We start from the raw sequence: 12,559 nt of genomic DNA on the forward strand, positions 1-12,559 counted from the left end.
AGCTGGTTGGTCTGCTATATCTGTCTCTTTTAACCTCTGGCGGATCGCCACGTTTGCTGCTTCACCTTTTATGTTGGCTAGTAATATAGCCGAGACCTGCTTGAAGTCTTTCAGTAATTTCATACCAAGAGTTAAAGCAGGTTCTGGACCGTATTCATCTTGGATTTGTTTTAGCACATCTGGTATTACCGAAATGGATGGAACACCGTGCGTTTTTGTGTAGATTGAAGCAAAGACTGTACCCCAAGTGTCACAGTCCTCAATGTGTGGTGCGATTCCCATTGGGAGACATATAGTCAGAATCCTGTGTTTTTCTAATGGGGTGGTGTCAGGAAACACCGCCTCTATTTGGGTAATTTTCTGTGCCAACCAGAATGGTATCTGTTCCCGTTTAGCTGGAACTTTACCTAGGCAGGATTGGATGTTCTGTGGTGTAATTTTATTTGTGTTCCCCTGGTGAGGGGTCAGCTGTGGAAGTTTAATCGCTGGCTGAATTGTTGAAGTCCGCATTACATACTGAACTAATTGTCTATGAATTTTTAGTAATTGTTTTAGCTGTATTAACAGCTCTGCTGCAGGCATTCTATCGATGTCTGGATGTGGTGTGTATCCGGCTAAGACCGGCCACGTTGCTCCTGGTCTTCCTAAAGGACCGAGCCTGGTGATGTGATTATTATGTATTAGGGCGCCATCAAATAAGAGCAAATGCTCTTGGAATTTGAGTGGTACTTCCACCTCCTCGAAAGGAGTGTAAATGTCGGGTGGAACCTCTATTTTGTAATAGTGGAAGTACTTTGTTACAGCATTTGCTGCTGGAAAATGTATCCATGTATAGTATACCTCTGTCTGCCGATATTCGTGTGCCTCAATTACGAATATGACTGTGCCACCTCTAGGTGTCAGTCCATTTTCTATAAGTTTTAAGGTTATAGATCTCCTTTTAATGACCGGAATGAGTGTTATATTCGGGTCTGCTGCTTGCATGGTAGCATCAGCATCTGCGAGTTCAGTAGCTAATCTAACTGCCTCTCTTTCTTCATCACTGTCTCCCATTTTACAGACAGGATGGTATTATGTCTATTTGCAGATCAGGTTTCTTTATGGAACAAAGATTAGATGCACAATATTTTGGAACTGTTTATCCTTCAACGTTGACTTGACCAAGAACCATACATAGGAGTTCCCTCCTGCGAGGTTTTGGAGGATATAACCTTTCACCCACTCCAGACGTCTTTGGAGTTTTTGGGAAAAGGAGTCTGAGTGAGAAAGCACGACTGAGTTACTCTAAATGTCTTACGTTAGTTTTATCGCCCTTTCCAAACGCGTTGGGCGCCATGTAGTGTAGCTCCTATTTTCCCAATAGGCTCTGCGCATTGGAATAGTACCTACAGCAGTAAAGGCCTAGGCCAGACGTTAACTAGGTCTACTACTGTCGATACTAGACTTAATTTTTGGGTTTGCCAGCTAAGCTCAGAGTTCGCTAGAAACTTTCTCGAATGTTCAAGGAAGGAATTAACTCCCCTGATTAGACAAGAAGGGATTTAGTTTCTGACAACCATAGAACATGACAACTTTGCTCTCCCCTAATCAAGAGTCAATCTCGAGAGTCGTGTGAGCACAAGGCAATTATTTTACTCAGTCAGTACGTGCATTCTTAGTCTCATCAGAATGTAGAGAAAAGGAAGAGACGGGCGTGTTCAATAAAAAGGTGTTATTTATTGATCAGTCTCTTTTCTCATACATGAGAAATGGATCGATATTATTGCAATACTTATAGTTAAGTAAAGTGCATACATTAAAAGCAATAGTATAAAATAATACTGTAAAAACATTGATATGGTTTCTGAGCCATATGATGTTTAAAATGATTAAAATATATTTACATACACATATACATTTTGACTAAACGTGCTCAACTGGTGTTTCTAAATACGCCTACCCCGTGTACCTGACCTAAGTCTAATGCGTGGGCGGGAATAGAAAGTTACAGTTTAAGTTAAGTTTGTTTTTGCCAAGTGAATAACTAAAGAATTCTCTGTGAGGGGTTATTCAGTTCTGTACCTGGAATTTAGGATGGATGAGGAATAGTATCTCTTTCTCTGCTCTCGATATTCCAGGCTGCCTGCGAGGGCTGCCCGAAAGCGCCGGTGCTGGGTCTCTCGGCTTGAGATAGCAGCGCGTCTCTCAGCGCGTCAGGAAGGCGGGGCTGCTGCCAGCGGGGTCTGCTTCTGCTCTCGGCTTCGGCAAGTATGGCTGCTCCGTCTTGTCACCACGTGTGTGTTTGCATAGGGCAAGGTCGGCAATATTTATACCTTAAAGGTGCCGAGATTGACGTAAGGATGGACATAGATACGTCAATAAAGATGTCATACGACTTGCTCGTTAGCACATTCTTTACTAAAGTTCTCTGTGAAATCAAAACAATGGCCGCACGGATTATCCAGGTTGTCATAGGTTTGATTTGTTATGAGAACGTCGTATGCCTTATCAGGGGCTGGAGGAATGTCGCTTGTCTAATTAGATCTCAAGCGTTATGACCTAATCAGATAACACGTTCCTGTGCCGTAGTGTGACTGCGTCAGATAACGGTATCTGCATCATGGGGTCTGTTCTTGCCTCATGGGCTGACTGTTAGTTAACTTGATAGTTAGTTTAACCAGAATAGGGTCAGGAATAGGGGGACTGATTCAGAACCTATAGAAATACACGACATAGGGAGATATGAACATGCTTCTCCACCACTTTTGCCAGAGCCGGGAGAAGGGAGATCGGCCTGTAGTTTGCATGGACCAAAGGGTCCAGATTGGGCTTCTTGATGAGCGGCAAGATCAAGGCGTGTTTCCAAGCCAGGGGAACTACTCCTGTGCTTAGGGACATATTAAGCACCGGTTGAGCAAGGAATTTATGGCAGGGGCTACTCTTCCAAGACATTTTGCAGGACAAGGATCCTGCGGAGAGTCAGACTTCAGCTGGATAAAAAACTCCAAGGAGGCAGAGAGAGACATAGCTGGAAACTCGGAGAGAAAAGGGCCTTCCACGCCTAAGGGAAGACACTGAGAGAGACTGATCTCAGGAGCAGGTACTAAACTCGGAGACATGAAAGTGCCTTGAATAGTTTTAATTTTTGTGGTGAAAAAGAGGGTGAGTTGACAGACCCAGGCTTCAGAATGGGAATTAACAGGTAGAGTCGAGGAGGGGGAAATGAAATCTTTAACAATCCGGAATATTTCTTTACTCATATTCGCCGCATCCTCTATTCTTTTATCAAAGTGGGCTTTTTTCCCAGCCATAATATGGCGGTGGTAGAGCCTAGTTAATTCCCTATATTTGTGTTTGTCACTGGGATCATACAGACGACGCCAGGCCCTTTCGGCTTTCTTACACTCTCTCCGCAACTCACAGAAAGAAGGAGTAAACCACGGGGCAGAAGCACGCCTGCTAGCTTTACTGGAAATTACCGTGGGAGCTAGCTCCTCAAATCTGTCAGTGAGCCACCTATGTAATAAGTCCAAATCCTCCTCTAAACTTCCCGAAAGTTGACAAGGGTGTGAGGAGAGTGCAGATACCAGCATTTCTGAAGATACCCGGTGAAATGCCAGCGCCGTTCCTCTAGAGCCTTCCAACAATCTAGAAGAGGAAGTGGCGACTAGGGGGATAACAAAATGTATTAAGTAATGGTCATACCTTAAGATAGGAATCGGGGGGGACGTACTGATCAAGACTGTAGATAAAACTTGATCGAGAGTGTGCCCTTTGTTGTGCGTGGGAACAGAAACATAGGGTACCAGCGATAAAGGAGCTGTAATGTCCCACAACTTAACAACATCCGTATCGCTTCCTACATCCATGTGTAAGTTAAAGTCTCCCAACAATATACAGTGTTCTGATTTTAGACATAATACCGAAAGAACAGCCTGTAGTTCCTCAAAAAAGAGGCCTATGGGTCCCGGAGGCCTATATATTAAAAGCCCCACACAAGTTTGATGGGGAGACAGAGAAAGGGTAAAACCCAAGGACTCACATCCTGCAATCTTATCAGTGGGAAGAGTGGCGCAAGAGAAGCGCTTGTCAACTACCAGAGCAACCCCACCGCCTCTTCCTGTGGCCCTGTCCTTCCTAATAATAACATAGTTCTCAGGAATGGCATTCGCTAAATCAGGGCCCGAACTTTCCCCCAGCCAGGTCTCAGTTAAAAAAAGGCATACCGGCTTTGACTCCGTCAACAGATTGTAAATATCCAGTGAATGCCTACTGAGAGATCTGGTATTGAGCAGGGAACAGGAATTGCACGTCGGCAGAATTGCGGGGGGCGCGACATGGGACCATGCAAGGGCAGGATGAAGGTTGTTGGGATTTTCTCATTGAGGAAACGCATGGCAGTCCAAATAAGACACTTGCCCAGATATTAAGGGATAACGAGGAGATCCAGAGTAGTCCTTCAGCATGGTTTGGGCACCCAGAGAAGTCAATGATTAGTAAACATCTCGTTTCAGAGCAGGTTTCAGGAAAACTTTTCTTGATTTCGGAGTAGAGGCTTTTCAAACCAGTTCAGTGTAATTTATGTATTGTTGGATTTAAAGATTTATATAAATAGAAACATAAAAAAGAAATTAATAAAGTAAAAGAGGTAGGTTAAAACATGATTGCAAACAGGATAAAAATGAAAAACACAATATTAAAACATTATACCGTCGAATGCAAGCTTGGTGTACGAAGCTATGAGTCCACTCTAAGGTACTCCCATGTTTGTTGTTTAGGCAATGCAGCTTTGTATCTAAAGGAGAGGTACTTGATAGGGTGACCACCTGACATAGTGGACTGTAAAATCAGGAGAAAGGGTCACAATTCAGGACAAAAAGTCAATTTTACAGATACAGCCGAGGTGGGGCCATACCCCACTACTTTATCAATGCATTTATTTACTATTTTTAGGTCGAGCCTCAGCAGCCTATGCACTGCTCTGCGAGCCATGCTGTATTGGAGTATGGAAAATAAGCCACACCCACTCTCCCCCTATATTTGTCATTGTCCTTCATAAATCCTGGCTTCCTATTCATTAATAGGCTTGTTAGTCCCTCGTTTGTACCGCCCTGTCTTCATTCGTAACCTCCCATGAGGACCGGCCCTTTTACTTTGGTGGGTACACAGTGAATCTTTTTTAGCCTGTAAACACTATTTTCTTTAAATAGTTTCTCCTACTGCAGGCACAACATGCTTTCCTGCAACAATCAGAGTGCCATGTATGCTTTCACTTTCTAAGCAGCCCAGGACAATGACGGACACTTATTTGAATAGGTCTTGCATTTACAAGAGTTTTAACTATTTACAATCTTTATGCATTGTACTATATGAGATTGCCTATAGGTATGCAACATTCATTATGTCCTTCTTCAACAGTAAATTGATGCCCTTCTGCATGGTGTCAAGGGCATCGCCCCTACCCAAATCTACTCAATCTTTCCTGGAGAGAAAGCAACAGCAAGATTTTGGTCATGTTTCTAAACATTTCAATATTAAGTGTCTTTTTAACTTTCTATTAACCTCACCCTCCACAAGATGTCAAACTAAAAAAAAAATAAGGTAGAGCTTATGGTGTGGGTGGCAGTTGGCACACCTAATGTCAGGATGTGAGGAACCCACAACTTGTCTGTACACTCACAGCATCAAGAAGACCCGACTGATACATTAGCATGTGCCTCAGGGACTCTACATTTATAAACTAGGAGTTCGATCACCAGACAGATAATTAAAGAGCAGGTTGATATGAAGATCTGATGGGAGATTCATAGCAACTGATTCAAAGGGACATTCATAAGAACTGGACAAATAAGGGAAAGAAGAATAAGACAGAACAATTGCTAAAATCAGATGGGCCCTCCTTGAGTATAGGAAAGTATTGCGTGCATGGAGAGTAATCTCAGCAGAGCGGACTGAAACATAAGAAGCACTGTCAAGTGGCAGAATAAACACCGCCCAACCACCCTGGCATATTCTGCCTGTGTGATGGTCCATTGGTGGTGCTACTAGAAGGCAGGCCGAGGATGAGCCCCTTGGAAAATGTGTCCCTTTGTAACTGTCCACTCTGTCCATGTCTTGAAATGGCTCTAGAGTTGAGCCAACCCCCAACCAATGGTCTTGCTCATCCCGAGGTGCCAAAAACATGAGGATCTTGAACACAAAATATAAGAACATGATAAAGACTTTAAAATGTAGAAAGTGTTTCGTTAACACATGGTAGTATTTCTGTTTAGTATATTAGATCACAACATTGCATTGATATTTATTTGAAGTGGAAGTTTCTAAACATGAACTTTAAAAATATTTATTAACTCTCCCTTCTTACAAAGCCATTGGTGAACAAAGTGAGCCAATTGTCTGGTGTACCTTAGATCACTGCCAATAATATTTTTATGGCCGGTGAAACGTTACAGAACATTAACGGATGTACAAGTGAGATTTTCATGTAGAATCCATCTTGAACTGAATTATTTGAAAGTGCTCTCAAATGAAGTAAATTGATTTTACTTACATCACACAATTTAGTCATGTGGGTGAGCTGGGATTTTAACCTAGGTTTCGTGGTCACACAAAGGGGCATCGCCCTTGCGCCATGCACGGAGGCGCAAGGATGGTACAACACTAAAGTCAGATTTATCAAGCCATGTAAGGCCACCTTGTGCTGCCCTGCATGGCTTAATAAATCTGGAGTAACTCAAAGCAGCACAAATCGCTACTTTTCGCTACTGTAGTCCAGGGAGGCATTTCATGGGTGGAGCGTGGGTGTTCCCATCTCTCCACTCATGGATTCTTGTGCATTTCCAGGTTTACCATTAGTTGGGAGCCCTGGAAATGTGTCAAAATGCTATGACTCCCTGTGGGGGGCAGTGTAACGAGGAGAAATATATTTAATTCTCCTCGTTTTTTGTCTTTTTACGTGTGCTGCATTCTGCAGCACACGTAGAAAGAGGAAAATGCCTCTCAGGATTGTTTTTGTGCAGAAAGGTATACATTTCTGCACAAAAACAATCCTGTTTGCAACACAGTCACCATAGTGCAAGAGTGCCTGCATTGGCGCTAAGCAGCCAGGAGGGTGCCAGTGCATGGAAAAGGACAGGAATGTGCCATATGATGTTAAATATGACACATTCCTGCTCTTTCACTTTAACGCAGTGCAGCGCAGCAAGGTGACTTGCTGTGTTGCGTGAAACTATGATAAATATGCCCCTAGTGAATTTAAGCAACCAACAAGATTACTTTCTTTATCCCAATCTCCTATGACACCAGAGGACAGTGGCTTTGTACAATTCTGTCAGATATATAGTAGACTGTGTTAAGTAAATACAGATCACAGATTCATTTGACACAATATCTGTTAAAAGGAAAAAAGATACATTGTGAAGTTGAGGGACCACGGGAAACCATATACTAACTTCACTGGCTTTCTCAGACTTTACATAGCTAGTCAATGTAGCAGTCGAAGTGCATTAAAAACAAGTATGGATACTGTGATCCTGAGTGCAACTGGGATGGGGGTCGGTGAGACCGGAGGCATAATCATAGGTGTTGCTATATAAGAACAAAATATTCAGTGACTACTTTATTGATCTTTCACCATCAGGTAACTGCATATAAAATAACTAATATACTAAATGTAAAATAAATGCAAGCTAATCAAATCAAAGGGAAATGCACTATTTTATATTAAGACACCTATGTTCATTAATTTGATCAATGCAAATGTATGTGTGGGCAATCAGAGGCACATGGAAATGAATCTTGTTTGGCTAACAGGGCATAGTGACTTGTGTATTTTCATGATAATAGATCCCTGCCCCTCGCAGAAAGTAATGTGAGTGTGTTAGTCACTATTTTAAATTTATATTACTCACATTATAAATTTAGGCCGACACAAAATGCAGAAATAAATTTAAGTTAAAGGCAAAAAAGTGATTTCAAAGTGTATGTTTTAGTAATATGCAGATTGCATCTGGTGCAAAGAGTTTTACAACTGTCCATTCAAATCACATACTCCATAACTCAGCTTGGAACACCCTTTCAATACCCCTAAAAAAATGAAATCTTTCAAGTCGTGTGTGAACTCTATCAATTAACACCTATACCAGTATTCAAGCGGCCTTTGCATGTGCAGATTAAGCATTTAGGGCCAGATGTAGGTAGGGTTTTACCGGTCGGTAACGGCCGAATTCGGCCGTTACCGACCGGTAAAAGGATTTTGACATGTAGGGGGCAGAATCGGTAAATTTACCGGTCGGTAAATTTACCGACCGGTATTTTTACAGAATCGGTAAAATTGATATGTAGGTGGGACTCTTATGAGTCCCACAAGGCCTAAGAAATCGGTATTTTACCATCAAATTCAATTTGATGGTGAAATACCGATTCAGGTGTGCATGCACATGTGTGCATGCACACCTGTGCCACATGACAGGCAGACCTGTCCTTAGGGCAGGTCTGCCTGCCATATGGCCCCGACCCTTTTTTGGGGGTGCTAGAGGGTGTCAAAGTGACACCCCCTGCACCCTTGTCAAAATCGGTATTTACCGATTCGGTAAATACCGACCGGTAATGCCCCATTCATTCCTATGGGCTTCAAAGCCCATAGGAATGAATGGAGCATTACCGGTCGGTATTTACCGATTCGGTAAATACCGATTTTTACCGATTCGGTAAAATACACATCTGGATGGACCTACATGTCCACCCTTCATATTTACCGATTCTTAATTACCGAATCGGTAAAATTCGGTAATTAAGAATCGGTAAATATTTTTTACCTACATCTGAGCCTAAGACCTCTACAGTGGTCAACAAATAGATAAAAATACATTTCAATTTTCTTAAAAAAGCAGTTATAATGAATCTTCTTTAAAAAAATGTTTTTAATTTGAAACAGATTGTAACAGACATTCATTAGGTGGCGATTTAAAAAACATTATTAGACTTTGTGCTGTGAATATGGTATATCTAAGACAGATAGGTTTTAGATGACAATATCTGGCCTCTACTAGGGTCCAGTTTGGACATACAAACTATACAAGTGGTAAATCTTGCACTCCACCATTACACAAATCGCATAGACCTGTAGTTTTGTCAAAGTTGTTCCAGTTCATCCTAAGAGCTTTTAACAGTAAAATCCCCAGCCACATTAAAATAATACAACGACACACCCTGTGAACTGATGTGAAATGTAAATTTCCTTGAGGAGATTTATATTCTATAGTGTCTGCGTACTGTGCGTACTGCTTTCTTTGAGAACAATGTTTGAGATTGAGGTCATGGCTTATTCTTGGGGTTTGAGTTTTTAAAAAATAACCTCAGATGTATGGGGATCCAAGACTTTAAAAGTGCTATCATGCAGTGTGAAATGTCTAATACTATGCTAAGATTCCTATTAAAGGTGTATTGTAGTGACTATTTTTTAAAGGTCTCCAGTTTTAGTATGCTCTTAATGATCCTTGGTTCAGCATGTAAGAGATTGGAAGCCCATCTTATTATATTAACGATGGCTCTAGCATAAGAGCCGAATAAAGACAGCTCAAGACGTAATGCTTGGACTAGAACTCCTTGAAGGACATTCATCAGTTTACACAGCAAGTTCCCTTCTCTTATATTTGTTTCTTGCCAGTTATTGCTTGGAATATATTCTAGAGCATAGGATAAGGTCAAAGGTATTTTCATACAATAAACCTCTATTAACCACTTGGCTGCTAAGGTACATCCCCCTCTTCCCATTGACTTTCCATTGAAATCAATGGAAACTCCATGACGAGTTACCCTTGTCATTAGCACTGAAGGGGTTAAAGTGTGAAAATGTCAATATGGGCATGTGCTTTGAGGCCTACGTGATGGAAATGGGAAGAGTTTTGTAAGGTTTATCCCCCGGTGTCCAGTTGAAATGAGAGAATTGTTTTTTTCTTCTAAAACGTACTACTTTTGTTTCAATAATATTTTTCATTAAGAAGTTTTCTTCTGTGAAGGGAGATAACACGTTTAGATTTCGTTGTAGCCCAATTGGTGTTAGATCTAGTATAACAACATAATCGGCATACATCAAAATGTGGATTTTGTTGGATGCTATTTTTGGAGGAAAGTTATTAATTTTTAACATACATTCCGGGAGATCGCTTATGTGGAGGGAAAATAGAAGAGGGGCCAGGGGAAAGCCTTGCTTTAATCCGTTTAGTTTAGCTATTGATCAGGTAAATCCCTTCTGCCCCCCCCCCATTTGTCCTCCGCACCATGTTGCTGTATGGAGGGAGATAATTATTGTTAAAAGATTGTCAGGTATTCCTAACTTCTCTAGCTACTTCCAGAAGGTAGGTTTGTCTACTCTGTCAACAGCAGTTGTAAAGTCTTCAAATACACTGTAGACGACATGCAATTTTAATATTACATTGATTGTCTGTAATGCCGCAATATTATCTGTTACAGAGTCCCTTCAGCGGAATCCAGCTTGAGTCATTGGGATCACTCCTCTAGAAAAGGCCCAGTCTTTCAGTTGGTCCAAGACGCTGGCAGTGAAGATTTTCCTGGTGGCATCCAGCAGGGGGATTTGAAGGTATTTACTCAGAATTAAATGAGCGCCTTTTTAAAAAGAGGAATCATATAATACTCCAGAATCGTAGCAATAAGAATATAGGGAGGCTAAAATGTTGCTCAACTCTTCTGGGTTGCTTTGAAGAACTTTGATCAGGATTTTGTCATGTCCCATTGCTGCGGAGGTTCCAACAACCTATATATAGTGAGCAATTTGCCGTTCTGATGGTGCTCAAATATCGGGATTATTTTTTTATCCTCCTGTGACTCAATTTTTCAGAGGTCTTATTTACTTTGTAACCCCAAATATATTTTTCCCAGTCAAGCGATGACACTAGAGAAGTTTGCAGGGGTTTCCTTGTTCCGGTAGCTTTACCAATTGTGCTCCAGAATGACTTGCTGTGTTTTTAACTGATGTCTGGAGGTCGACCCAGTTTTTGTCTTTTAGGTCTTGGCGTTTTTTTCTTTTTTCCATTTACGGACTTTTCGAACTTAATTTTTTTTTTCTGTCTGATCACCGAATAGTGCAGAAATTGCAATCTAATCTTTTTAATTGCTTAGGGCCCTTTCTCTGGCTATTTGATATTTCTTAGAGGTTAGTCACAATGGTGGCAACAGTGTTTTTGCTATCTTGTTATGGGATCAAATGGGTTTTTGTTTTGGTCTAGTTGCGAGGAGATTATTGCAGAGTTCCCATTGTTAATCGTGTTGTAATTCCATATTTTCCACTCTTTTTATTGTTCTATTTCAGCATTGCCATTCACCTGTGTTAAGACCCATGAGAAGGTAGACTGTAATTGGACTTTGATTTTCAAATACAGGCTTGCATGATCCCTTTCTTGTGTAAAATTTTTATTTAGATATTGAACTTTTCTAAATAAGTCCTGACTACTAATTATGTAGTCTAAAATAAAGGTGCTGAGGGTACCTTTTTCGTAAAAGCAGCGGGAACATCTCCTACTACTCTCCCATTTAATATGATTCCATTTATTGAGTTCACAGATGTAAGAAGTATTTTCCTGCGTTTATCTGCTTTTATGGTCGTTGGAAATAGGGGTGCTGGAATAGACAAAGTTTCCTCTTCTTTGATCCCACATTTTTTCTGGGGTGCATTTGGGATTTTCACATTACTAACTTCTGTTAGAATTACGAGAGGGTACCCTTTGGATTCTATTACGGATTCTATTATCTCAAATGTTTTTATTATTAAAGCGTGAAATGCAAGTCCTGGGGGAATGTAAACATTAAACATTAGCAGATCTTGAGTGGCATTTACCCTGTCTTTCCAAAGTTTTAACTTAATTAATTGAGCATTAGTTATAGCCATACTGATTACTTCCAGTTCCCACTGTATTTCTTCCCTTAATCGGATTGTAAGTCCAACTTTTGCGTGGCCCCTTATTACGGCCTCCGCCGTGACATCATATACAGAGTAATTTTTCTGGTCAAAGTTTTTTAAAGCCCATGTTTCTTGGAGAGTTACTATTGTAGGAGTATTTTCCAGGATTAGTGCTAATTTTTGGGAATCTTTGCTGGCGATGTTCCACAACACAATTTTTAGACTTCTGCTAAAAAGGGAGTTTATTTGCCTTTTCCTGCTTGTTACTATTCAGGTTGCCAGAAATCCAGGACTAAGGGCCATATGTAGGTAAATCACAAATACCGAACCTCAAATACCGATTATTACCGATTTTTTTCTGAATCGGTAATAAGAAATCGTATTTGGGATGTAGGTACAAATTTGGTAATATTTACCGAATCGGTAAAATTCGTTAAAGAAATACCGAATCCCCAACACCGATCGGTAAAAACCCAATCGGTAAAATCTGAATCTGTAAAACCTGATTCGGTAAATACCGATTCGGCAATTCAAAAATAGAAACAAACAAGGAATCCGCCAATCCGGTGCAACCACCCCACCTCCCAACCAGGAAGTGGCCACACCCATTCAGGTGTACTCAATCTGAAGCTGCTGGAGGGGCTGGGAGAGCAGAGCGGAGCC

The 12,559-nt window shown here is 41.1% G+C and overlaps 1 protein-coding gene across 1 annotated transcript in view; it reads left to right on the top strand.

Annotated features, from left to right (window-relative positions):
- PKNOX2 (PBX/knotted 1 homeobox 2) overlaps positions 1–12,559 on the top strand; it is a 3,383,295-nt gene that overhangs the window by 284,745 nt on the left and 3,085,991 nt on the right. Inside the window, exon 2 of the mRNA XM_078683923.1 lies at positions 10,453–10,579. The gene's annotated coding sequence lies outside the window, so the exon portion shown is untranslated. The remainder of the gene's footprint in view (positions 1–10,452; positions 10,580–12,559) is intronic.

The sequence above is a fragment of the Lissotriton helveticus genome, chromosome 3_1, assembly GCF_964261635.1.
Source record: "Lissotriton helveticus chromosome 3_1, aLisHel1.1, whole genome shotgun sequence".
NCBI lineage: Eukaryota > Metazoa > Chordata > Amphibia > Caudata > Salamandridae > Lissotriton > Lissotriton helveticus.